This window comes from Bos grunniens, chromosome 14, assembly GCF_055505025.1.
Source record: "Bos grunniens cultivar Pamir isolate PY7600 chromosome 14, Bosgru_T2T1.0, whole genome shotgun sequence".
In the NCBI taxonomy this organism is placed as follows: domain Eukaryota; kingdom Metazoa; phylum Chordata; class Mammalia; order Artiodactyla; family Bovidae; genus Bos; species Bos grunniens.
Genome location: NC_141178.1, coordinates 35,669,153 through 35,695,957, shown reverse-complemented (window position 1 = coordinate 35,695,957; position 26,805 = coordinate 35,669,153). Strand labels below are relative to the sequence as shown.

The 26,805-nt window shown below is 41.2% G+C and overlaps 1 long non-coding RNA gene across 2 annotated transcripts in view; it reads left to right on the top strand.

Annotated features, from left to right (window-relative positions):
• Positions 1 to 24,973, top strand: part of LOC147359268 (uncharacterized) — a 159,569-nt gene extending 134,596 nt beyond the window's left edge. Inside the window, exons 4-5 of one of the 2 annotated variants that reach the window (XR_015140659.1) lie at positions 964 to 1,071; positions 24,649 to 24,973. This is a non-coding gene — a long non-coding RNA (uncharacterized LOC147359268). The remainder of the gene's footprint in view (positions 1 to 963; positions 1,072 to 24,648) is intronic. The other variant, XR_015140654.1, reaches the window with a different exon arrangement.
• Positions 24,974 to 26,805: the final 1,832 nt, after the last annotated feature.

Sequence of the window (26,805 nt, the reverse complement as noted above, 5' to 3'; positions counted from 1 at the left end):
ATATTCAGCAGTAGCAGCATCAATAGCAGAGCCTCTGTCAGACAAAAGCATTTGCCATGATGTCTTCAGTGGGTACCGATGACATGATTGACAGTTTTAATGTCTGGAGTGACTTATGATATCACCACAGCAGTTAAAGAAAGTGGGGAAGAAAAGAGCTGAAACACTGCTGAAACACTGTTTAATTGGAAATGAGTGCTCCAAGTGAGATACCTGCTGTGGATTGTCAGAGGCTGAGCGTCAGGTGTGGGGTAAAGAGACTATTTTTCCAGGAGAGTTGATAGGAGCAAAGTCAGAGAGGACTAGTATGTATCTTGTAAGATGGTATTAAATTGAATAGCAAGGTGTAAAGCAGGAAAAACCATGTCTGGTGTTTATTACAAATTAGCTAATTTTACTAATAAAATATAGTAATAATATTATATCATAGTTTCCTCTTGTTAAGCAATTATTAAGTTCAGGGGCTGAACCAAGGTCTTTATTTGTAAAATACAGACAACATTTTTGTGCCATGACTCTAGTTTATAGACTATTATAGACTGAATTGTACCCTCCCCATCCCAAATTCACATGTTGAAGCCCTGACTTCCAGTAGAACTGTATTTGGAGATGAAACTTCTAAGGAGGCAATTGACTGAATGAGATCATAAGTGCTAAGTCACTTCAGTTGTGTCTGACTCTGTGCGACCCCGTGGACTGTGGCCTGCCAGGCTCCTCTGTCCATGGGATTCTCTAGGCAAGAATACTGGAATGGGTTGCCATGCCGTCCTCCAGGGGACCTTCCCGACCCAGGGATTGAATGTGCATGCAGCTCTTGTGTCTCCTGCATTGGCAGGCGGGTTCTTTACCACAGGGTTCTAGCGCCACCTGGGAGATCATAAGGGTGGGGCTGTAATCTGATGGGACTGATGTCCTTTCAACAAGAAGACACCACCAGAGCGCTCTCTCTTTCTGCTCACACAGAGCAATGCCCGTGCCAGGACACAGTGAGAAGTCGTCGTCCACAAGCCAAGGAGGGACGTCTTGCCAAAACCAACCCTTCTGGCACTTGATCTTCAAGCCTCTCAAATGGTGAGAAAACCAATTTCCATAGTTTAAGCTGCCTAGTTGATGGTATTCTGTTGTGGCTAGTTGAGCAAACTAATACATATACCAAAAAACAAACATAAAAACCAACTCTTCCTCCCCAATCCTTTATTTTCCATAATTCATTTTCTATGACCCTACTTGCTCTCCTACCCAACTGACAGGAAGAACACTTGATCTTGCCAATTAAAGCTTTCTCAGCTTTCTGATTTTTTTAAAATTTAATTAACTTTTACTAGATTATAATTGCATTATAGTGTTGTGTTAGTTTCTACTGTACAGCAAAGTAAATCAGCTATATGTATACCTATATCCCCTCTTTTTTGGCTTTCCTTCCCATTTAGGTCCCCACAGAGCACTGAATAGAGTTCCCTGAGCTACCTAGTAGGTTCTCATTAGTCATCTATTTTATACATAGTATCAGGCTTTCTGGTTTAAAATGAACTATTTGTATAATTACTCTGCCCTCTGTTTTCCCAAGATGGCTTGGGGGAGCAGAGTGACATTTCTTTTTTTTTTTTTTAGCCTGGATTTTTTAAAAAATATATTCTTTCCCACTGTGGTTTCTTATAGGATAGAGAATATAGCTCTCTGGGCTGTTGTTTATCTATGCTATATATAGTAGTTTACTTCTGCTAAGCCCAAACTCCCACTCTATGCCTCCCCCAACCCCCCGGCAAACGTCAGCTGTGTCTGTGTCTGTGGTTCTGTTTCTGTTCCGTAGATAGGTTCGTTTGTGTCATATTTTAGACCCCGCATGTATCATATGGTATTTGTCTTTCTGACTTGGTTCACTTAGGATTGTCTCTAGGTCCACCCATGTTTCTGTAAGTGGTGTTATTTCATTCTTTTTTTATGGCTCTGTATGTACCACACATTCTCTATCCATTCACCTGACAATGGACACTTAGGTGCTGCTATGAACATAGGGGTGCATGTATCTTTTCGAATGATAGTTTTGTCTGGATATATGCCCAGGAGTGAGGTTGCTGGATCATATGGTGATTCTGTTTTTCGTTTTCTGAGGAATCTCTGTACTCTTTTCCACAGTGGTTGCACGAATTTACATTCCCACCAACAGGGACACTTCCTTCTGCTTGAGGTGTTGAGGTCTGAGGTCCTTCTGGTCATCTTCAGGAAGGGATTTGTGCTGTATCCACTGTCGAAGTATCTGCAGTGGAGGAACTTGTTTGCATGTCACTTTCAGGGCCTGGTGAATCCCCCCGTAGTGGACATGGGCCTCATCTTAGCTGTCCCTGGGACTGCTGATCCTTAGGGTCTGACTGAGACTCTTCTTCCATCACTAGGGTTCCTGGGAATGTTAGATCCCCCACAGATTCTGGGAATGGGGTGAGGGCAGGGTTGTGGGTGGAGAGTGGAGGACTAGTCTCTTAGGCAGTTTCATATGGTGCTTTCCTAGGTCATTTCTACTCCACCATCTAGATGCCATGTTAATCTTCCTGCCTCATAGACTCAGGGCATCTGTAAAAGGCAGGAGCTCTGGGAGGCAAGGGATACTCGTGTTACTTTGTAACCCTTGTCTCTAACTCGAGGCTTTCAGATTTCCCCCAACATTATCCTCAGAAGCACAAGGAAATGAATTCACTTCTATCTGTCCTCCAACTTTTCTTCTCTCATTCTCAGGCTCTAACTGCTTATTTTCTACTTCAACTCCATTAACACAAACTGCCCTTCAGCCCAGTCCTCTCCCTTCCTCACCTCAAGGCTTATGCTAAGACCCTGGGCCCTGGTCTTTCTAGCTTTGGCTCTTGATTTATAAAGCTCAGCTTTCAGGGTTCAAAGAAAACACCTCATCAAAGCCCGAGACTCTGAAAATTAAAAGCACTTGTCTTTAGCCTATCATCCTACAATGAACAGCATCAACAAATCTATATTTTAAAACTCAAAGCCAAGCAATGATTTACTTGATCAAGAGTAGTCTATCTTCCCCCTGAAATATTGGATGTTTCAAGGGTGACAGGGAAATGAGCAATAATTAAGGGTTTAAAAGGAAAGACAATACATTGATTAAATATTTTCAAGATACTCTAACTGCAGTCATTTCTTGTTAGTAAATCTTTCCACATTCAACCTTTCCCCACAAAGTATCTTTGCCTTTATGTCTCTCCTGTTTCAAAGAAAGTAGGAGCTAATGTTTGTTTAGATTCTGTTTTGATCCCCCCTTTTCCACAGAGTTCAATCAGCAATAGCAGGCAGAGTTTTTGCAGGGAATAGAGATATGCCTTGAAATGACCTTGAATTACTAGAGGGTGTTAAGCAGCTTTTTGGGGTTAAAATCTAGAGAAAGCCAAAGGTGCCACTCTGACCCCAATCCCATCACCTCCCAGCCTTAGTTACTGTTTTGTCTCTGGCAACAGGAAGCCAAAAGGCAGCACTGGCTGAACAGAGGCCACTTACTTCTATGTAACCCAAGTTATGGGTTGACCTTCCAGCCAGACTCTGGAATCTGATTTCTTTCTCTGAAACACAACTTGCCCAAATCAGTGAACTAATGATGTGACTTACAGCTGCCAGAATCATCCTTGCCTTTCCAAGAAAGGTTTTGGTTCTTTCAAATATTTAGATTTCAAGAAATCAGCTTTAAAGCTGCTTCCCCTGCTCATCCTTTTCTTCTTTCTCTTGGTTATCTCTGTATACTGTTCCCCAGTAGGTGCATTCATTCTCTTAGAGAAATCCCATTATTGGCAACATCCAATTTCCAATATGGTAGAGTAAGCATGGAGCAGCAATGGCCAAGGGATGGGCATGTGAGGAAAGCTTCAGGTAGCCTCCCAGGGTCTTATCACTCTAGTAGGGTATGAATGAAGTAACTTAGAGTTCCTTAGACTCTCAATGGGGCTACAGAATTGGAGAAAGGACTGATGAATAGGAAAATGTCTGAAGTCTGGAAAAGGAAGCTGAAGAAGGCAAGAATCTTTTGACAGAGGCTTTGGCTGAGAGTGCCAGCAAGACATCACAAAGATTAGACCTGATCAGTCCTATCTGAATGGATGTCAGATCTTGATGCCTAGGACTTGGTGGATCCAATTTTGGCAGAACAGATGAACAAGGAAAGAGGCCAGCTGCCCGAAAGTCATGCATAATATGATGCCTCAGCTGCAAACTGGCAAAGGTTAGGAGCTAGAACATCATATAATATTCCCCTCCACAGACTTATGTATACTCAGATAGAAGGTGAGATGCAGCAGGGGAAACCTTAGAAATAATGAATTCTTACCCAGGCAGTCTAAGATTTGAATGGGATAAACACTGAGAAAGGTATACTTTAATTTGGATTTATAAAAATCACTGCATAAGAATGGAGTGGACTAGAATGTGATAAAAAATATCTTTTGCTATAGACAGATGGACAGTTTATAAAGTTGGTTTCACTGATTCAAAAAAGTTATTTTTTTTTCAAATTTGAGTTTTTATACTCACCCACTGTACTTGTTTATTACTTTAATCAATCCTGTAAGGAAATTAGGCTCTGAGAGATCAAATAATTTGCTCAAGGTCATAGTTAGTAATTAGAAGAACCAAGACTTTAATTTAATCTGAAATCAAAGCTTGTGATTCTAACTACTATGCTTATACTTCAGAGTTATATGGCTATTATTTTTAGACCCTGTGTGATTTTCATCTGTAGGAGGGTGTGGCCTGAAAAATAAGGTATTAACTATAGCCTGTTGTAAATGTCCTTTGTTTGCCTTTGTTCTTAGTTCTTGTTTTTTCTTACCCTTTACTTCTTTAGTCTCTCTGATTTTGTCGCCTTTATCATGCTAATCCTCTGTTTTGTCCTTTTTTTTTTTTCTTTTAACCACTCCACTGAGCCCCCACGGGTGATGATCAGTTCTTCTCAAAGCCTTCTATGCCTACAGACCCTCATGTATGGCCCTCAGACCATATCATGTAGAGCCACCTGGCCTGGCATCTTCCCAAATCTCAAGTAGGAAGCAGGACATGAAGACCACACTGCCATTGGATTTAGAAGCCTCCAAATTAAGAGTTCATTGTGTTTGAGAGGTCCAGGAGGATTGAATTTCAGATGAATGGAATAATCATCTTCCAGAGAAGTAAATTTACTTGGCAGGTTTCCACTAAAATGGATTTTAAAAAATGTCAGATGGAACTAAAACATTTAAGACATATGGTGCATTAACTAAATGTTTAAACATTTGCCTTTAGCTGCGTGAACATATCATTGATGAGATGAGCTCAGTGAGCTGTGCTGAACATCTTTGACGGAATCACTGTCCAGTAGAGAGCTCTATTTCTTGAATCTATTTAATATAAACCATCCCCAGATGCTTACAACAGATACCAAATATGTGTTATAATTTCACTGCTAAATGCAAATGCACAAAAAATGAAGGATCCAAAATGAGAAAATCTATCTGTAATCTCAGTCATTACCTTTTATTTGAAATTGCTTCTCTATGAGAAGGGTGCAAAGAAGAGCATCATTAGGCATGAAGCAGTGAAAGTTCTGGGGTGCCATCATCCCATTCTACTGTCTTCCAAAAACCCCTTGATACTTTACTGCAGAGTCAGCTTACATGCAGCAAGTGTGGGAGTACACCCCCTCACCCCATGTCCATAGCAGACACTGTTAATCAATCACAACACTTAATTTTCCTGCTGAGCCTGCCCTTGGCCTGAGACTTTTTCTCCACCCAGCACCAGGCAACCACTATCCATTGATCCAAGTTGGCACTTAAAACAAAACTTATCTGCAATCTCCAGACACAGAACAATGCTGGAAAGGTGGAGTGTTTCTACATCTGATATACCTAACAGATGTGATAATTGTGGGTCCTAGGCCATTGGATACTGCTGGGGCTCCTTGGGTTCTGGAAAAACCCACCAGGAATAGGACAGGCCTCTATCTAACTGTATAAAGGGCCGGTATTCTGTCTCGAGGCAGACTGATTCCACACATATCTATATCCTTTCCTCCTTCACATTCTGAGTTTCAGATCCTCAAGCTGAGAATTCTAAGCCCATTTGAAATAGAATGAGTCAGGAACTACCAGAGAACCTGAAACTAAGGTAATCATTTAAATTCTGGATACCACAGAGAACTTCCTAGAGTAAAAGTACATGTACATTGATGGACAGATGGAGTGGAACTTGTTTTTAAGATGTGATCTCATATGTGTTCACATTTCCTATGTTGACTATAAATAACAGCTACTATTTATTTATCTGACAAGGTATTAAGTACCAAAGGACACGCACTTTCTTTGTAAAAAATTAGTTTACTTTTTTTAATTGGAAGAAAATTGCTTTACAATGCTGTGATGGTTTTTGCCATATATCAACATAAATTAGCCACAGGTATACATGTGTTTCCCCTGCAATCCTGAACCCCACCTTCTACCTCCCTCCCCACTCTGTCCCTCTGGGTTGTCCCAGAGCACCAGCTTTGGGTGCCCTGCTTCATGCATTGAACTTGTACTGGTCATCTGTTTTACATATGGTAATATACATGTTGCAGTGCTACTTTCTCAAATCATCCCATCCTCAGCTTCTCCCACTGAGTTCAAAAGTCTGTTCTTTATGTCCGTGTCTCCTTTGCTTCCCTGTATGTAGGATCATCAGTACCATCTTTCTAGATTCCACATATATGTGTTAATATACAGTATTTGTCTTTCTCTTTGTGACTTACTTCACTCTGTATGATAGGCTCCAGGTTCATCCACCTCATTAGAACTGATGCAAATGATTCCTTTTTATAGTTGAATAATATACCACAACTTCCTTATGCATTCATCTGCCAATGAACATCTAGGTTGCTTCCATGCCCTAGCTATTGTAAATAGGCTGCAATGAACATTGGGGTACATGTGACTCGTTCAGTTTCAGTTTCCTCAAGGTATATGCCCAGCAGTGGGATTGCTGGGTCATATGACAGTTCTTTCCTCAGTTTTTAAGGAATCTCTACACTGTTCTCCATAGTGGCTGTATCAGTTTGCATTCCCCCCAACAGTGTAAGAGGGTTTGCTTTTCTCCATACCCTCTCCAGCATTTACTGTTTGTAGACTTTTTGATGATGGCCATTCTGACTGGTGTGAGATATCTCATTGTGGTTTTGATTTGCATTTCTCTAATAATGAGTAATGTTAGGCATCTTTTCATGTGTTTATTAGCCATATGTATGTCTTCTTTGAAGAAATGTCTGTTTAGGTCTTTCCCCACTTTTTGATTGGATTGTTTGTCTTTCTGGTATTGAGCTGCATGAGCTGCTTTTATATTTTGGAAATTAATTCTTTGTCAGTTGTTTCATTTGCTATTATTTTTCCCATTCTGAGGGTTAGGACATGCACTTTCATTTAATCTTTGTATTATCTCTCTGAATACAACATCCCCATTTTATCACTGATGAAACTGAGGCCTATGATGCTGGGGATCTTAATTAAGATCAGACAGACTGTATAAGTCTGTGTCGGACACAGTCTTGATGGAAACAGATGGCTAATTCTAAAAGATAATTGAAGACAGTTTAATGAAAGAACTTTTTACAGAGATGAGGATAGGATTCCTGAGAAATCTGTATGCAGGTCAAGAAGCAACCATTAGAACCAGACATGGAACAACAGACTGGTTCCAAATTGGAAAAGGAGTACGTCAAGGCTGTATATTGTCACCCTGCTTATTTAACTTATATGCAGAGTACATAATGACAAATGCTGGACTGGAGGAAGCACAAACTGAAATTAGTTTGCCAAGAGAAGTATCAATAACCCCAGATACACAGATGACACCACCCTTATGGCAGAAAGCAGAGAGGAACTAAAGAGCCTCTTGATGAAAGTGAAAGAGGAGAGTGAAAAAGCTGGCTTAAAACTCAACATTCAAAAAACGAAGATCGTGGCATCTGGTCCCATCACTTCATGGCAAATAGATGGGGAAACAATGGAAACAGTGACAGACTTTATTTTCTTGGGCTCCAAAATCACTGCAGATGGTGACTGCAGCCATGAAATTAAAAGATGCTTGCTCCTTAGAAGAAAAGCTATGACCAACCTAGACAGCATACTGAAAAGCAGAGACATAACTTTTTGACAAAGGTTTGTCTTGTCAAAGCTATAGTTTTTCCAGTAATCACGTATGGATGTGAGAGTTGGACTATAAAGAAAGCTGAGTGTCAAAGAATTGATGCTTCTGAACTGTGGTGTTGGAGAAGACTCTTAAGAGTCCCTTGGACTGCAAGGAGATTAAACCAGTCAATCCTAAAGGAAATCAGTCCTGAATATTCATTGAAAGGACTTATGTTGAAGCTGAAACTCCAATACTTTGGCCACCTTATGTGAAGAACTGACTCATTTGAAAAGCCCCTGTTGCTGGAAAAGATTGAAGGCAAGAAGAAAAGGGGATGACAGAAGATGAGATGTTTGGATGGCATCACCAACTTGATGGACATGAGTTTGAGTAAACTCCAGGAGTTGGTGATGGACAGGGAACCCTGGCGTGCTGCAGTCCCTGGGGTCTCAGAGAGTCAGACATGACTGAGCAACGGAACTGAATTGGATAGGATTGAGGGAATCGATGCAGAATGATTCCAAAGCCTCCAAAGATGGGCAATGATTGAATCCTTTTTCCACTCTAGACATTATGTTGCTGAAATGGCAAAAACTTGTGTGAGAGATCCCTGAATATGAGCTGGTGCCTTAAGGGGAGTAAGTTCCTTATTGCCCAAACCAACCATGTCTTGTCTGGCTGCAAAGGATATGGGAGAGGACAGAACCTGTATGTCCAGATTGGTTAGATCTAACTGGAAGCTAGAGTTGAAGGAACTCAGACCTCCACAAAATCAGCACAAAGCAGAAAGAGGATCTGAGGGGCAATGAGATAAATGAGCTGACTTGTGGACCAACAGTGAAACACAGTATTACTCTGAGCCCATTCTCATAACTGCTACTGTGTATTTCACCCCTTGCCTGAGGTTTAGGAGGTCTCCATCTAGAGGTTCCAGCCAGTGCTTGCTGTCACTCCAGAGAAGAGAGAAAGAAAACTTAACCATCCTGAGCAAACCGTGGTAGTACACGCTGTCCTTGTCCTTCACATAACAAGTGTTCCATGAGTGCTACTTACGATTATTTCTTCCTCTTCCTTTTTCCTCCTTTTGTCTAATTCCCTCTTTTTGTGCCTTAATTACTTGACCAGAGATTTGGTACTCAGTGCACAGAAAACTGATTTATAATTTCCAATGCTTTGCTTACAGTGTTTAATTTATAATGAGATGTGAGTGTGTTAGTGTTAGTCACTCAGTCATGTCCAACTCTTTGCGACCCCATGGACTGCAGCCTGCCAGGCTCCTCTGTCCATGGGATTTTCCAGGCAAGAATACTGGAGTGGGTTGCCATTCCCTTCTCCAGGGGATCTTCCTGAACCAGGGATTGAACCTGGGTCTCCTGCATTGCAGGCAGATTCTTTACAGTCTGAGCCGCCAGGGAATGTGAGGTGGGTATTTATTCCCAATTTCTAGAAGAGGAAATTCAACTTCACTAATGTGATAGCCAGTATTCTTCTTCAATGTGAAATTTCCTGTAGCAAGTCAGCAGTAGCATATTCTCAAAGGATGAAAAAAGAAAGAAGATGACTATTGATAAAACAAAAACAAAATGCTAGCTATTTTAATACTTGTTAAATTTACCCAAGATGTATCAAGGCATAGATACCTTAAACTAAATCACAGGAGGTTCTGGGACCATCATCCATTCTACATCTCTTTCTCTCTCTTCCTCAGTCTTTCCTCCTACTGCTAAGTCACTTCAGTTGTGTCCAACTCTTTGTGACCTGTATCCTGCCAGGCTCCTCTGTCCATGGGATTCTCCAGGCAAGAATACTGGAGTGGCTTGCTGAGCCCTCCTCCAGGGGATCTTCCCAACCCAGGAATGGAACCTGTGTTTCACGTCTCCTGCATTGGCAGATGGTTCTTTAGCACTGGTGTCCCCTCTACCATTTTTACCTTAATCCCATCACCTTCCATTTACCTACCACCTTTCCTCATGCTTTCCTCCCCCCCAACCCCCACCCCGCCAACCCTTTCTTCTTCTTTTGCTTCTTTCCTGCCCTTTCACTAGTATTGATGAGCTACATCCTAGGGGTGATGCTTGCAAGCTCCAAATTCAAACTGTCTAGATTCAAGTCCTACTTCTGTCATTGTTAAGAATGTGACCCTGTATAAGTTATTTCATCTCTTTGAGTTTCAGTTTCCTTATATGTAAAATAGGATAATAAAAGTATTCATGATGGAAAAGTTAATAATGAATATTAAGGACTTAGTATCATAATTATTATTTCTCTCTCTTCCTTTGTCCAACTTTCCTTTCCACATTTTTCCCAAAGTTTTAATCTTCAGTGTCAAATGTTTGCTGACTTATAACTTCATAAAAAGGCCAAAGACTGGCAAATTTGATGACTCATATTGTAGAAGAAAAATGCAGTGAGGGAGTTAGCAGCTTTGGAAATGTGGTAAGGAATGCTTACAAATGAGAAGTTGCTTGTTCATGTGTGTTTTGAAAACATGTGTTTTTGTGGTTTGAGAGACTTCTTGAAGGCAGTGTCCCTGTTGCATTCAGTTGAAAGATGGCAGCAGCCGCAACCTCCAGGAAGAGCAGGTATTACTGGAGAGGCATCCTTTCAGATGGGAGCTGCAAAGACCCACGGGTTGACAGAAGAGTTGCATAATTGCTCAGTATTTAACTCTCCCCGGAATGGCTTAAAGAGGGAGCTATGTGCGAGGTGAACTTGTGGATAAATAACTGGCACAGAACTCTGCACCATCTGCAGACGTTGCAGAAATGAGCAGGGGAAGCCAACGAGCTGTGAGTGACAGAGATTAATCTTCAAAGTCACAAAGGCATGTAGTTCTCTTTGGAATTCAGGCAACACTGGAGAGCGTCACAGCCCCAGAACATTTCTTTGAGGCAATGAAGACATTTATCAGCCATAACTCTCAGGTGACTGCGTGTCCTGGAATCCTTGATACCATAGAATCAAAAGAACCCAGAAGAAAGACACTTCCTTTTAAAAGTAGGAGAAGTAGGAAAATGATTATGTTCAATTCTTCACTTGAAACGACTCACCGTGGTGCCTTAGAGGAAGTTGACCTACCACATCCAAAGGGCTGGGAAGGACACAGAGAGGTCACCACAGCCTACAGGCTGCTCTTCTTTCCAGTTGGCACATGGATTCCCCATTTGGGATGTTTGGAAATTATACTTTTTGGAATATTCACTTATTGATCAAAATGTGTTTTTAGAAAACACATTTATAATGATAAAACAGTTCTGTTGAAAAATGCTTTCAAAAATAAAATTCTTAAAAAAATTAAAAATTAAATAAAATTCTTTCTAAAAATAAGAATAGCACATATTTATTTACATTTAAGAAAACAAAAAATTTTTATTATGTTGATTATATGAAACATTAAAAATCATATACAGAGTGTGTTTGATATCCTTCTCATACACTAATCAATTTCTTGGTATTAACTGCTTCTAATACCATTTTTCTGGCATTCTCAAAAATGTATTTTTTTTCAACTTTGTCTCATTGAAAAATAGGAGTTACAACAAGAGTCTCACTACAAGTTGAAACATTCCAAACTACATTATAGAATTTTAAATTTAAATATTTTTCACAGCAAGAGGATTCATCCTTTTATTTGTTCACTTCTTTCTGTGATATTTTAAAGATAACTTTAGTGATGTTTCATTAAGTCATGACTTTTTGGAAAACCTACACCAAGTAACTGTTAGGTTTTGAAATCATTGCTGCTGTTTTTGCAGAAGATTAGCACTTTACAGTTTCACACGGTCACAGATACCATTATGGCTCCCAAGTTAGACAAATGCTAGCAAACATTTTGTGCAAGTAATGTGTTCATTAACATTCTCAAGAAGTTTAGTGCTTAAATTCTCATTAAACATGTGATTTCTTTCCCCTAGAATTCACTGCTGCTAAAGAGTTATTCAAATATTTTTAAAAGTTGCCAAATAATAACAGAACTAAAAAGTTATAGATTTAGAGCATATAATAAATAATAAAACCACTGTAGTATGAATTATTCTCTACATACTATATGCAAGGGGCCTCAGTCTCTATCTCCCATATGTTTTACGTTCACCTAACCCACAGTTTCTCAGGTCTCGCCTTCCCCTGTGCCCTGGGACTCTGGTGGCTTCATGTGTCTTGCTTGTAGTGCTGGCCATGGCACCATTTGCATGTGTGCTCATTGACTTGGAAGGGGCGATAGTAGTAAACACTTTTGTCACTAACACCTCCAAAGACTGAAGGATCTTTCTTCCCAAGCCCTAGTGTAGAAGATCACTTTATTTCCTTCCAAGAAAGGTATTATTACACTGCATCTAGAAAGAAAGAAGAAAGAGAGGTCATCTCTGGTTGGTTTCCAAATACAACCAGCTATTAAGTTAAGAACTCTCTTTATGGCACATGCAGTTCACATATGGACTACCTGAAGTCATGGCAGAAGCTAAATTTTAAAATGAAAAGCCTAGAAAATTCAGAATATTTTAATACAATTATTAATAATAATACTTTTATAAAAATGAAAGTCTATGCCCCAACCAGTAACGCTGAAGAAGCTGAAGTTGAACGGTTCTATGAAGACATACAAGACCTTTTAGAACACCCAAAAAAGATGTCCTTTTTATTATAGGGGAATGGAATGAAAAGTAGGAAGTCAAGAAACACCTGGAGTAACAGGCAACTTTGGCCTTGGAATACAGAATGAAGCAGGGCAAAGACTAATAGAGTTTTGCCAAGAAAATTCACTGATCAAAACAAACACCCTCTTCCAACAACACAAGAGAAGACTCTACACATGGACATCACCAGATGGTCAACACCAAAATCAGATTGATTATATTCTTTGCAGCCAAAGATGGAGAAGCTCTATACAGTCAGCAAAAACAAGACCAGGAGCTGACTGTGGCTCAGACCATGAACTCCTTATTGCCAAATTCAGACTTAAATTAAAGAAAGTAGGGAAAACCACTAGACCATACAGGTGTGACCTAAATAAAATCCCTTATGATTATACAGTGGAAGTAAGAAATAGATTTAAGGGCCTAGATCTGATAGATAGAGTGCCTGATGAGCTAAGGAATGAGGTTCATGAAATTGTACAGGAGACAGGGATCAAGACCATCCCCATGGAAAAGAAATGCAAAATAGCAAAATGGCTGTCTGGGGAGGCCTTACAAATATCTGTGAAAAGAAGAGAAGTGAAAAGCAAAGGAGCAAAGGAAAGATATAAGCATCTGAATGCAAAGTTCCAAAGAATAGTAAGAAGAGATAAGAAAGCCTTCTTCAGCGATCAATGCAAAGAAATAGAGGAAAACAGCAGAATGGGAAAGACTAGAGATCTCTTCAAGAAAAATAGAGATACCAAAGGAACATTTCATGCAAAGATGGGCTCGATAAAGGACAGAAATGGTATGAACCTAACAGAAGCAGAAGATATTAAGAAGAGGTGGCAAGAATACACAGAAGAACTGTACAAAAAAGATCTTCATGACCCAGATAATCACGATGGTGTAATCACTGACCTAGAGCCAGACATCCTGGAATGTAAAGTCAAGTGGGCCTTAGAAAGCATCACTACGAACAAAGCTAGTGGAGGTGATGGAATTCCAGTGGAGCTATTTCAAATCCTGAAGGATGATGCTGTGAAAGTGCTGCACTCAATATGTCAGCAAATTTGGAAAACTCAGCAGTGGTCACAGGACTGGAAAAGGTCAGTTTTCATTCCAATCCCAAAGAAAGGCAATGCCAAAGAATGCTCAAACTACCGCACAATTGCACTCATCTCACACGCTAGTAAAGTAATGCTCAAAATTCTCCAAGCCAGGCTTCAGCAATATGTGAACCGTGAACTTCCTGATGTTCAAGCTGGTTTTAGAAAAGGCAGAGGAACCAGAGATCAAATTGCCAGCATCTGCTGTATCATGGAAAAAGCAAGAGAGTTCCAGAAAAACATCTATTTCTGCTTTATTGACTATGCCAAAGCCTTTGACTGTGTGGATCCCAATAAACTGTGGAAAATCCTGAAAGAGATGGGAATACCAGAACACCTGATCTGCCTCTTAAGAAATCTATATGCAGGTCAGGAAGCAACAGTTAGAACTGGACATGGAACAACAGAATGGTTCCAAATTGGAAAAGGAGTACATCAAGGCTGTATATTATCACGCTGCTTATTTAACTTATATGCAGAGTACATCATGAGAAACGCTGGACTGGAAGAAACACAAGCTGGAATCAAGATTGCCGGAGAAATATCAATAACCTCAGATATGCAGATGACACCACCCTTATGGCAGAAAGTGAAGAGGAACTAAAAAGCCTCTTGATGAAAGTGAAAGTGGAGAGTGAAAAAGTTTGCTTAAAGCTCAACATTCAGAAAACAAAGATCATGGCATCTGGTCCCATCACTTCATGGGAAATAGATGGGGAAACAGTGGAAACAGTGTCAGACTTTATTTTTTGGGGCTCCAAAATCACTGCAGATGGTGACTGCAGCCATGAAATTAAAAGACGCTTACTCCTTGGAAGGAAAGTTATGACCAACCTAGATAGCATATTCAAAAGCAGAGACATTACTTTGCCAACAAAGGTTCGTCTAGTCAAGGCTATGGTTTTTCCTGTGGTCAGGTATGGATGTGAGAGTTGGACTGTGAAGAAAGCTGAGCACCAAAGAATTGATGCTTTTGAACTGTGGTGTTGGAGAAGACTCTTGAGAGTCCCTTGGACTCCAAGGAGATCCAACCAGTCCATTCTGAAGGAGATCAGCCCTGTGTGTTCTTTGGAAGGAATGATGCTAAAGCTGAAACTCCAGTACTTTGGCCACTTCATGCGAAGAGTTGACTCACTGGAAAAGACTCTGATGCTGGGAGGGATTGGGGGCAGGAGGAGAAGGGGACAACAGAGGATGAGATGGCTGGATGGCATCACCGACTCAATGGACGTGAGTCTGGGTGAACTCTGGGAGTTGGTGATGGACAGGGAGGTCTGGCGTGCTGCGATTCATGGGGTCGCAAAGAGTCAGACATGACTGAGTGACTGAACTGAACTGAAAAATGAAAAACCCAAAACACATGCTTAAACAGATGGAGTGCCAGGACACTAGACTAGTTATCAGTTCAGTTCAGTTTAGTCACTCAGTCGTGTCCGACTCTTTGCGACCCCATAAATCGCAGCACTCCAGGCCTCCCTGTCCATCACCAACTCCCAGAGTTCACCCAGACTCACGTCCATCGAGTCGGTGATGCCATCCAGCCATCTCATCCTCTGTCGTCCCCTTCTCCTCCTTCCCCCAATCCCTCCCAGCATCAGAATCTTTTCCAATGAGTCAACTCTTCATATGAGGTGGCCAAAGTATTGGAATTTTCAGTTTTAGCATCAGTCCTTCCAATGAACACCCAGGACTGATCTCCTTTAGAATGGACTGATTGGATCTCCTTGCAGTCTAAGGGACTGTCAAGAGTCTTCTCCAACACCACAGTTCAAAAGCATCAATTCTTTGGTGCTCAGCTTTCTTCACAGTCCAACTCTCACATCCATACATGACCACAGGAAAAACCATAGCCTTGACTAGGTGGACCTTTGTTGGCAAAGTAATGTCTCTGCTTTTTAATATGTTGTTTAGGTTGGTCATAACTTTATAGTTTGAGGCAAACCTGGATATTTGCGTCCCCTACTTGGCATGTAAGAGGCCAGTCTTCAGACCATTCTGGACCAAATTCTGGCTGTGTCAATTAATAGCTGCATGACCACTAGCAGATGTCCACTCTCAACCTTCTCATTAGCAAATTGAGAACTGAACTTCCTGCCTTACTGGGCTGTTGTAAGAATGCATGGAAAGTGTCCAGAGCAATGAGCAGGTATACAACGCAGCTGCTCACTGCTTGAAACAGAGTTGTTATCACCATGCTCCTTTTGCGTTGTGTTATGCTAAGTCGCTTCAGTCATGTCTGACTCTTTGCGACCCTTGTGCACTTAGCTTCCCAGGCTCCTCTGTCCATTGGGTTTCTCCAGGCAAGAATACTGGTATGAGTTGCTGTGCCTTCCTCCAGGGGATCTTCCTGACCCAGGGAGCAAACCCTCTTATGTCTCCAGCATTGGCAGGTGGGTTCTTTACCACCTGGGAAACCCATGTTCCTCTTACCAATGACTTATTGGGTACAAATGTCATGGGATAATTGCTATCCAGGTTGATTTTTCCCATCAAATATGAAGCAGGATCAGAAAGAATCAGGAAGAACAGAAAAAGTAAGAAAAGAAGGTGGATGAGTGATATAACAGCCTTGCAGTATTGGTAAGGTGGTTTAGATTTGTGTTGTTATTCCTTCAAAATAAGAGGAGAACCACTGTTTATCAAGCCTCTCTAAGCCCAGCCCTTGAGTAAATATTTACTCCTTCTTATAATGGGACTCTGTCATTGTCACTGGACTTCCCTGGTGGCTCAGACGGTAAAGCGTCTGTCTACAATGTGAGAGACCGGGGTTCGATCGCTGGGTTGGGAAGATTCCCTGGAGAAGGAAATGGCAACCCACTCCAGTACTCTTGCCTTGAAAATCCCATGGATGGAGGAGCTTGGTGCAGGCTACTGGTATGCTGCAGTCCATGGGGTCACAAAGAGTAGGCCATGACTTAGTGACTGAGCAGCAAATCAGTGTGACTGGTGCTTTCCCTATAACTGCCTATGGGGCACAGTTATTATCTCCATTTACAGATGGGGAAACTGAGGCTTCAAGAGTTTAGAGAACAAAGGACTTCCCTGGTGCGCCAGTGGTTAAGAATCTGCCTTCCAATGCAGGATATGCTGGTTCAATCCCTGGTTGAGAAATAGCATCCCACATGCTGAGGAGGAACTAAGTCTGCCCACAGTATCTACTGAGCCTGTGTGCCACAATTAGAGAGAAGCCCGTGCATCATGAGGAAGAGCCCCATGCTGCAACTAAGATACAACACAGCCAGAAGTAAATAGGTATTAAAAAACAGTTTAGAGAACAAGAGCTAACACAGAATGTGAAAAGTGAAAGTATAGTTGCTTAGTCAGGTCTGACCGTCTGCAACCCATGGACTGTAGCCAGCCAGGCTCCTCTGTCCATGGAATTCTCCAGGCAAGAATACTGGAGTGGGTTGCCATTCCTTTAGATATAAAACCCATGCTCCTAAGTCTATGCTTTTTAATCTACATTACTTCTCAGAAGTTATAAGTGCCCCTACTGCACTCACATCTGGAGTGTCCTACCTATAGTTATGTCCAGCAACACTAAGTAGTATTTTATGAGATTAGAAAACTAGAAATCCTTAAAAGATGGTTCATCTCTAAATTTATCTAAATGCTTTTCAGATATATTTTTAATTGTTAGCTATTGGCAATAGCAAGTTTTATAATGTCTCATCCAATAAGAATAAACTATTAATAGTCTATGTTGCAGTAACACATAACCTCCACATCTCAGCTGTTATGGTAGCAAAAGATTATTTCTTGGTCATGTTACCTGTCAATTGCAAATCCTCAAGGTAGGGACTCAGGAAATGGGATTGATAAGATAGTCACTGTCAGTTACCAGCCAAAAGGAAGAGAGCTTTTGAGAATCTCATGTTGATGATCCAGCTTAGAAGTGATACACTCACATCCCCAGAAAATTCCCTGGGCAGAACTAGCTGCATGGCTTCAAGCACAAAGGACCTAAGGAGTACAATTCTGCCATGTGTATGGGAAAGGAGAAATGAAAATATTTTGCAAAAGCAACAACTGTTGATACAAAGGAATCATTGATTCCTACAAATGTTGTAAATTATTATTTTCTCTTAATTTTTGTAAAATGTTCTGTTTCAAGCTTCATATGGTTCCCTCTACTCAATGTATTCTATTGTTAGGTAAAGAAATCCCTGTTCACATATTTTAACAAAATTTCCACCTTGTTTCCAATGGAAGAACGTCAGGATGAAGAGTTACTTCTGTCTTTTTGAAGAAGTTCAATTAAAAAAATGACATCAACTCCTACAAGGGGGATTCCTTAAGGAAATGTGTCATTTTCTTGTCTGGAAGTCAATGAGCTCAAAGAAAAATGAGGGTAGGGCTGGCTGAAAGGATGTGGGATAAAAGATCCAGTTAATGCCTAAAAGACGCCAAATGGAAAGTGTTACTGTTCCTTGTATCATCCATCACTGCAAATGGCTCAGCAGGAAAAAGACCATCTCAAGCTGGCAGTCTTGCCATAGAAATAGATCATTTCAATACTGGTGGCAGAACTGCAGAGCTCAACATGGCCAGTGACATTCCATCGACTAGTGATGAACGAAGAAAGGTAAGAACTGAGTGAATGAAAATTCAATCAAGCCCTAATCAAAATAATGTTCAATAAATCTGGGAAATACTCTTGTGTTGGATTTTTTTTTTTTTTGGTCCCTAAATATTAATCAGCTATAAATTACTTTCAAGTTATCCATTCAGCTTTTTAAAATGGATTGGGCTTTTCATAGAAATCTGTATTCAAAAGTAAAGATGGAATTTAATGTCCTTAGCTTAGATGTACTTCAAAAAGTGAGTGGTCTTTTTGGCTGCATTCTTAGCACATAATAAGGAATGACAGTACAGGAGACAATTCAAGTGCATGGAGCTGGAGACATGCAGTGTAGAGACTGGGAACAAACTCAAATTTCAGGGCCTTCAACACCACCCACAGATGATTCTTTATTGTTTCTTTATTAAACTCCTATTTGGTGATCAAGAAGAAGTAGGATAATTCAATTCCAAATATAATTATTGAGCACCTATGAATATGCCTGAAAGTTCTTTGCATACTTCAGTGAACCATATGAGGGGAGAAGTACTATTATTGTTGTAATGGCACCACATTTGAAACTGCAAAGGCAATGCAGGTCAACAGAGTAGGCAATGAAGAGAAAAGTGATGAAATAATCAGCCATTAGATTGGAGTATTGATCAAGGTTTATGTTTTGCAGAGTAAATGTAAGTCCAGAGTAAGTATTGGTTAAAAATTAGTTGCTTAATTTGATGTCTATGTCAAAGCACATTTAAAATATTATAAAGAAAACATTTAAATCTCATTTTATACCTGTGTAATTCTAATCTGTAAAATATTAATACTTTATCCCATCAGCTGATTAGTTAAGATTCTCTATGTGATGTTAATTAAGTTGGCATTCATTTGCAGCCACATGAATGGACCTAGAGATTACCATACTAAGTGGAGTAAGTCAGACAGAAAAAGACAAATATCATATGATATCACTTACACGTGGCGTTTAAAGTATGATACAAATGAATTTATTTACAAAACAGAAATAGACTCACAGACATAGAAAACAAACTTACGGCTACTAAGGGGAAGTGGGTGTGGGAGGGATAAATTAGAAGTTTGGGATTAGCAGGTACAAACTACTATATATAAAATAGATAAACAACAAGGTCCTACTGTATAGCACATGAGAACTATGTTCATATCTTATAATGACTATAATGGAAAAGAATATGAAAAAATATATGTGTATATGTGTGTGTTATATAATCACTTTGCTGTATACACCTGAAACTACCATAACATTGTTAATCAATTGTACTTCAAAAAATAAATTGTCAGCATATTTAGTTATCATTCAAGACATGGACATGATTGTGGGTGGTTAGCACTTCACAGCCAATAGATTTTTTTAGAGACTTACAGCAATATCAGATGCTCTTAAAAAATATTTTAATGAAAATTAAAAATTTTCACCTTAAAGTTTTTTAATTCCCCAAATTATTATTGCTATAACAATGGTCCATTAAATATAAAAGAAACTTAATAAACTTACAGTATTAGTTGAAAATATATGATTTCAGCTAACTGATATATGTATATTAATATATGACAAAATATATTTTAAGAAGGAAGAATTATTAGAGATAAAGATGACCATTAATCAATGATAAATCATTCAATTTACCAGGATGTAATAATTCTAAATTTGTATATACCCAGTAACCTCAAATATATCCAAAAAAATTAACAGGACTACAAGAAGGAAGTGGCAATTTCACAATGTCTGAAATTTTAGTGTTTTCTCTCAACTGACACAACAAGCATAGAAAAAAAAATTAGTAAGTGTGTTTATGACTGAATGAAACCTGCTAGAGATTTATAAAACACTATCCAACAACTGCAGAATACATATGACTTCTAATTAAACATAAAAGATTGATGAAATTTTCCATGGCGAAGCCACAAAATTAATCTCAACAGATTTCCAAGGGTGGTAATCAGTGGCACAGATTAGTTAGACGGTTACTAACTATGCTTCCTCTTCCTGCGTCCACCACGTTTTAGTCTCCTTGCACCCAGATGGGAATATGGGATTAGTTCTGGTTAAAGGAAAGTAGGTGAAAGTGAATGCTATTTTCAAACCTGATCACTGACTATATGCTATGCGATCTCTAACTACTCTTTCTCAGCACTCATCAGCTAGCTCAGTGCAGCAGGGTGTTCAGTGAGGCCCTGGGGGACAAAGCACCTAGGTACATCTAGGCTACCTAGATGTAGCCTAGATCCCTGCGTTGTTATTTGGAGGGGAGCCACTCAGGAAAGTCCAGTGAACAGTAGCTCAATGTGAGAAATTTTTGTGTGTGTGTCAAGCCACTGAGATTTTCAAGTTTCTCATTCTACCAAGTAGTTGACTAAAATGGTATTGTGCAAATTGCATTCTCTGACAAAATTGCAATTAGGTTAAAAACGTAGCATAAATAATAATGAGAAGAAAAGCTGTAAGCTCAAAAGTTTCAAAACACATTTTATAAACAACTCAGGTACAAGAATAAATAATGATGAAAATTAGAATGTACTCAAAGCTGCATAATAATTTAAACACCAATTATCTGGATGTGTATGAATACCTTAAACAGTATTTATAGGAAAAATATTGCCTTAAGTATTAACATTAAAAATAATGAGGGCTCCAGAAATAAATCCATACACCTATGGTCAATTAATCTATGACAAAGGAGGCAAGGAATACAATGGAGAAAAGACAATCTCTTGCAAGTGGTGCTAGGAAAGTTGGACAGTTGCATGTAAAACAATGAGATTATTAATAGAACATTCCCTCACACCATATACAAAAATAAACTCAAAATGAGTGAAAGACACAAATACAAAACATGACACCATAAAACTCCTAGAAGAGAACACAGGAAAGACATTTTCAGACCTAAATCATATGAAAATATTCTTAGAGTAGCCTCCCAAGGCAAAAGAAACAAAAGCAAAAATAAATGAGATCTAATCAAACTTAAAGCTTTTGCACAGCAAAGAAAACCATCAACAAAAATAAAAGACAACCTATGAAATGGGAGAAAATATTTGCAAATGATGTGACCAAACAAGGGATTAATATCCAAAATATACAAAGAACTCATACAACTTAATATTAAAAAAAAAAAACAATCAAAAAATGGACAGAAAACCTAAAAGGACTTTTCTCCAACAGGCACATGAAAAGATGCTCAACATCACTAATTATTAGAGAAATGCAAGTCAAAACCACAATGAGGGGCACAAATATAACAAACTAGGTTTCTAACTTAAAGAATTAGAAAAATAACAGCAGACTGAAGACTGGAACAAAAATTAATGAATAGAAAACACATAGTTTAAATCAACTCATGTGAAACGTAATTTATATACCACGAATTTGCCATTTTAAAATTGACAATTTACTAATGATTTTTTTAGTATAGTCCCACTACATGCAACCATCATCACTAATTCCAGAACATTTTCATTACTCCAGAAAGAAATGCCATATCTACTTGCAGTGATGCCCTGCTTCCCCCACCACTCAGGCCCTGGGAACCACCAATCTACTTTCTATTGTTCAGGTTTGCCTATTTTGGATATTTCATATACATGGAATTGTATGATAAGTGGCCTTTTGAGTATGGTTTCTGTCACTTTGCATAATGCTTTCAAGCTTTATCTATGCTGTAACAACTATCAGTCCTTTATCTTTTAAAAACTTTTTAATATGTTCACCTGCCTCTTAAGAAACCTGTATGCAAGTCAGAAAGCAACAGTTAGAACTGGACATGGAACAACAGACTGGTTCCAAATAGGGAAAGGAGTACGTCAAGGCTGTATATCGTCACCCTGCTTATTTAACTTCTATGCAAGAGTACATCATGAGAAACACTGGGCTGGATGAAGCACAAGCTGGAATCAAGATTGCTGGGAGAAATATCAATAACCTCAGACATACAGATGACACCACCCTTACGGCAGAAAGCTAAGAAGAACTAAAGAGCCTCTTGATTAAAGTGAAAGTGGAGAATGAAAAAGTTGGCTTAAGATTCAACATTGAGAAAACTAAGGTCATGGCATCTGGTCCCATCACTTCATGGCAAATAGATGGAGAAACAGTGAAAGCAGTGACAGACTTTTTTGGGGGAGCTCCAACATCACTGCAGGTGGTGACTGCAGCCATGAAATTAAAAGATGCTTGCTCCTTGGAAGAAAAGTTATGACCAACCTAGATAGCATATTAAGGATTCTTTGTTTAAACCTAGATAGCATATTAAAAAGCAGAGACATTACTCTGACAACAAAGGTCTGTCTAGTCAAAGCTATGGTTTTTTCCAGTGATCATGTATGGATGTGAGAATTGGACTATAAAGAAAGCTGAGCCCCAAAGAATTGATGCATTTGAACTGTGGTGCTGGATAAGACTCTTGAGAGCCCCTTGGACTGCAAGGAGATCCAACCAGTCCATCCTAAAGGAAATCAATCCCGAATATTCATTGGAAGGACTGATGTTGAGGTTGAAACTCCAATACTTTGGCCACCTGATGCGAAGAACTGACTCATTTGAAAAGACCCTGATGCTGGGAAAGATTGAAGGCGGGAGGAGAAGGGGACAACAGAGGATGAGATAGTTGGATGGCATCAGTGACTCAGTCGACATGAGTTTGAGTGAACTCTGGGAGTTGGTGATGGACAGGGAGGCCTGGTATGCTGCAGCCCATGGGGTCGCAAAGAGTCAGACATGGCTGAGTGACTGAACTGCACTGACTGAATATGTTCACTTATTTGCATATTTATTTATTCTTAATACTTTTATAGTTAATATTTCACATATGGCTATTTCACATTTTGTTTTTCATTCACCAGTTGACAGATATTTGGGTTATTTCTACCTTTTGGCTACTATGAATAAAGGTTTTATGAACATTCATAAACAAGTTTTTGAAGGCAATGGCACCCCACTCCAGTACTCTTGCCTGGAAAGTCCCATGGGTGGAGGAGCCTGGTAGGCTCCATGCTGTTTCTTTTTCAATTTTGGTTTCCTCAGGGTATATGTCTGGTAGTGGGATTGTTGGGTAATGCTGCTGCTGCTGCTGCTGCTGCTAAGTCGCTTCAGTTGTGTCCGACTCTGTGCGACCTGCGAGCCCAACAGGTTCCCCCGTCCCTGGGATTCTCCAGGCAAGAACACTGGAGTGGGTTGCCATTTCCTTCTCCAATGCATGAAAGTGAAAAGTGAAAGTGAAGTCCCTCAGTCATATCCGACTCTTAGCAACCCCATGGACTGCAGCCTACCACGCTCCTCTGCCCATGGGATTTTCCAGGCAAGAGTACTGGAGTGGGGTGCCATTGCCTTCTCCAAACTTATGCTTAAATCTGTATATATCCAAGGGTATAAATGGGAATTCCCTTGTAGCTCAGCTGATAAAGAATCTTCCTGCAATGCTGGAGACCTCGGTTCAATTCCTGGGTTAGGAAGATCCACTGGAGAAGGCATAGGCTACTCACTCCAGTATTCTTGGGCTTTCCTGGTGGCTCAGCACTGGTAAACAATCTGCCTGCAATGCGGGAGACCTGGGTTGGATCCCTGAAATGGGAAGATTCCCTGGAGAAGGGGTAGGCTATCCACCCCAGTATTCTGGCCTGGAGAATTTCATGGACTCGATGGACATGAGTCTCAGTGAACTCTGGGAGTTGGTGATGGACAGGGAGGCCTGGCGTGCTGCGATTCATGGGGTCGAAAAGAGTCGGACACGACTGAGCGACTGATCTGATCTGATCTGATGGTAATTCTATGTTTAACTTTTTGAGGAACTGTCAAACTGTTTTCCAAAGAAGCTCTACCATTTTACTTCCCTACCAGCACTTCATGAGGATTCCAATTTCTCTACATTCTCACCAACACCTATTAGTTCTTGTTTGTTTGTTTTTTAATTACAGCCAGAGTAACTTTGAAGTGGTATCTCTGTGGTATCCTGGATGGGGAAGATCCTCTGGAGAAGGGAATGGCAACCCACTCCAGGATCTTGCCTAGAGAATTCCATGGACAGAGGAACCTGGCAGGCTATAGCCCATGGGGTTGCAAAGAGTTGGACACCACTAAGTGACTAACACACGCACAAAATTTAAATCTTTTTTTTTTTTTTTTTAATGTGGACCATTGTTAAAAGTCTGTATTGAATTTGTTACACTATTGTTTCTGTTTTATGTTTTGGTCTTTCAGTCTCAGGCATGTGGGATCTTCGCTCCCTGACCTGGGATTGAACCCACACCCTCTGCATGAAAGGCTGAAGTCTTAACCTCTGGAACGCCAGGGAAGTCCTTGTGTACACTGGTTGATGTGAGCTGGTGTTCCCAGCACTGCCGGCCGGAGCTCTGGCCCTCCTCACAAAGCTTCGACTTTTGGCTTCAACACCCCTAAAGCAGATGTGGTATAGAGACACCCAGGGGAGGTTTATGGAGAAGCTGGAGAAACCAGAAGAAACTGCCCGCCCTTTCCCCAGCAAAAGTACACTTTAAAACGGAAAGACACTGAAAAAAAAAAACAAATGAAGGGAAAAACTATTGCAAAAGGGGAAATCAGCATCCCTAAAACCAAAGTGCTGTACATGCTTAAAACGTTAAGTAAAAATATTACATTGAAGACACTCTTAAGACAAAAAGTACAAATTTCAGGACGCCTTCATCGGGTCTCCCCGCTTGACTGCAGTGCTTTGGGGCCCGAGTGGCACAGAGAGGGCGCACTGCTGGGCTCACCCATCGTGCCAATGGACCCGTCCTGTCCACGCTCCTCAAACGCTCAATCAGGGGGCGGGTTGCCCAGTCTAGACTGGAGACCACGTGGGGCGTCCTTCGGCCCATCCTGGGGTGCTCAGGGGCACTGGCTGAGACCCTGCATCTCCCCTTCAATGTCCTCGGCTCCCTGCTCTGTGGTCTCCCTTAAAATGTAATGCCCCCACCTCCATTCAGTGTCAATGGGATGGCCCCGGGGGATGGGTGTGGGGGGAAGCCTGATCAAGGCGCACTAGCGGCTCCTCCCCGCAGGCCTGGTTGGAGCAGGGTCACGGGGCTTTTCCTCCCCCAGCCCGCAGGCCCTGTGGGCGCAGCTGCAGTTGGTCTCACTGATGCACACAGCTCCCAGAGGCCCTTGCTGGCCGGCTTGGCGACCCTATCTTTGGGCGCGCAGTGGCTCTGGAGCCAGCCCGTGAGGTCTTTGTGCATGGGCTTGGGTCACAGCGTGAGTTTGGTGCTGCCAGGCTGGCTCTGGCACCAGAGCAAGCTGACCTGAGCGATGCCACGCATCTCCGTCACCGCCCCCCACGCCGTCACGGCCTTGACCAGCAGGCTGACCAGCCAGGACAGCAGCTCAGGGGGCGTGGCCATCCGCAGGTGCTGCAGGTGTACCTTGCAGGTCACGCGCTCCATTTGTGCAGCCCGAGGAGGGCAAGGACGCCGAGGGCGGCTCCCGGTAGGTCCAGGTGAACACGCCTGGCTCGCGCACTAGCTGGACGCCCCGCTCCAGCGTGGTCCAAGAGCGGAAGAACAGCTCGGGGGCCCCCCAATGCAGGAGGAACTCCCAGCCCTGGCGCCAGGCCAGAGGCCGCCAGGTGAGCTGCTCAAGTCCTGTCCGCCGGTGCTCCGGGCCAGGCAGCCAGAGTTGAAGATGGCGCCGCTGGTCAGGTCGCCCCGCAGCACCAGCTACCCAGAATTCAGAATTCAGTGTCAGCTCCTCTATCTGCAGGATCCAGGTAATCCTTAGCTTTTTAGGGTTCTGCTCGAAGCCGGGGACTTGGTGTATGTGTGGTAGCGTCCCCTTCCTCCAACTGGGGGGGTGTCGGCGCTCGCTCAGCTGAGGCCCCAGCCACCCTGGGCAGAGAAGGTCAGGGAAGCCCGGACGAACCCTGCCGCAGGAGCAAGAGGGATGGCTGGGCCCTTTGACTCCCGAGGAACCACCCAGAGGGATGCCCAGACCCTTAGACTCCTGCTGGACCCACCAATATGGAGTAGTGGGCAGCTCCTCTGCTTGAAGATACCTAGGCCTCTTTCTCATTAAGGTCCAACCCATTTAATTTTTTATTTCCTTGCTTGTGCTTCTGGTGTCATATTTTTTGTATATGATATGACATAGTGGTCCAATTTCACTAAAGTCTTAGCACCACTTGTTGAAGAGAATATTTCCCCCCATAGAATTGTCTTGGCACCTTTGCTGAAAATGACTATAAATGGATCTACTTGTCAGTTCAATCCTAGTGATCAATTTGTCTATTCTTTTGCCAATGCCAAACAGTCTTGACTCCTGTATCTTTGTACTGTATGTTTTGAGATTGGGAAGTGAGAGTACTTTTAAGTTTGTTCTTCATTTTCAAGATTATTTTGTCTT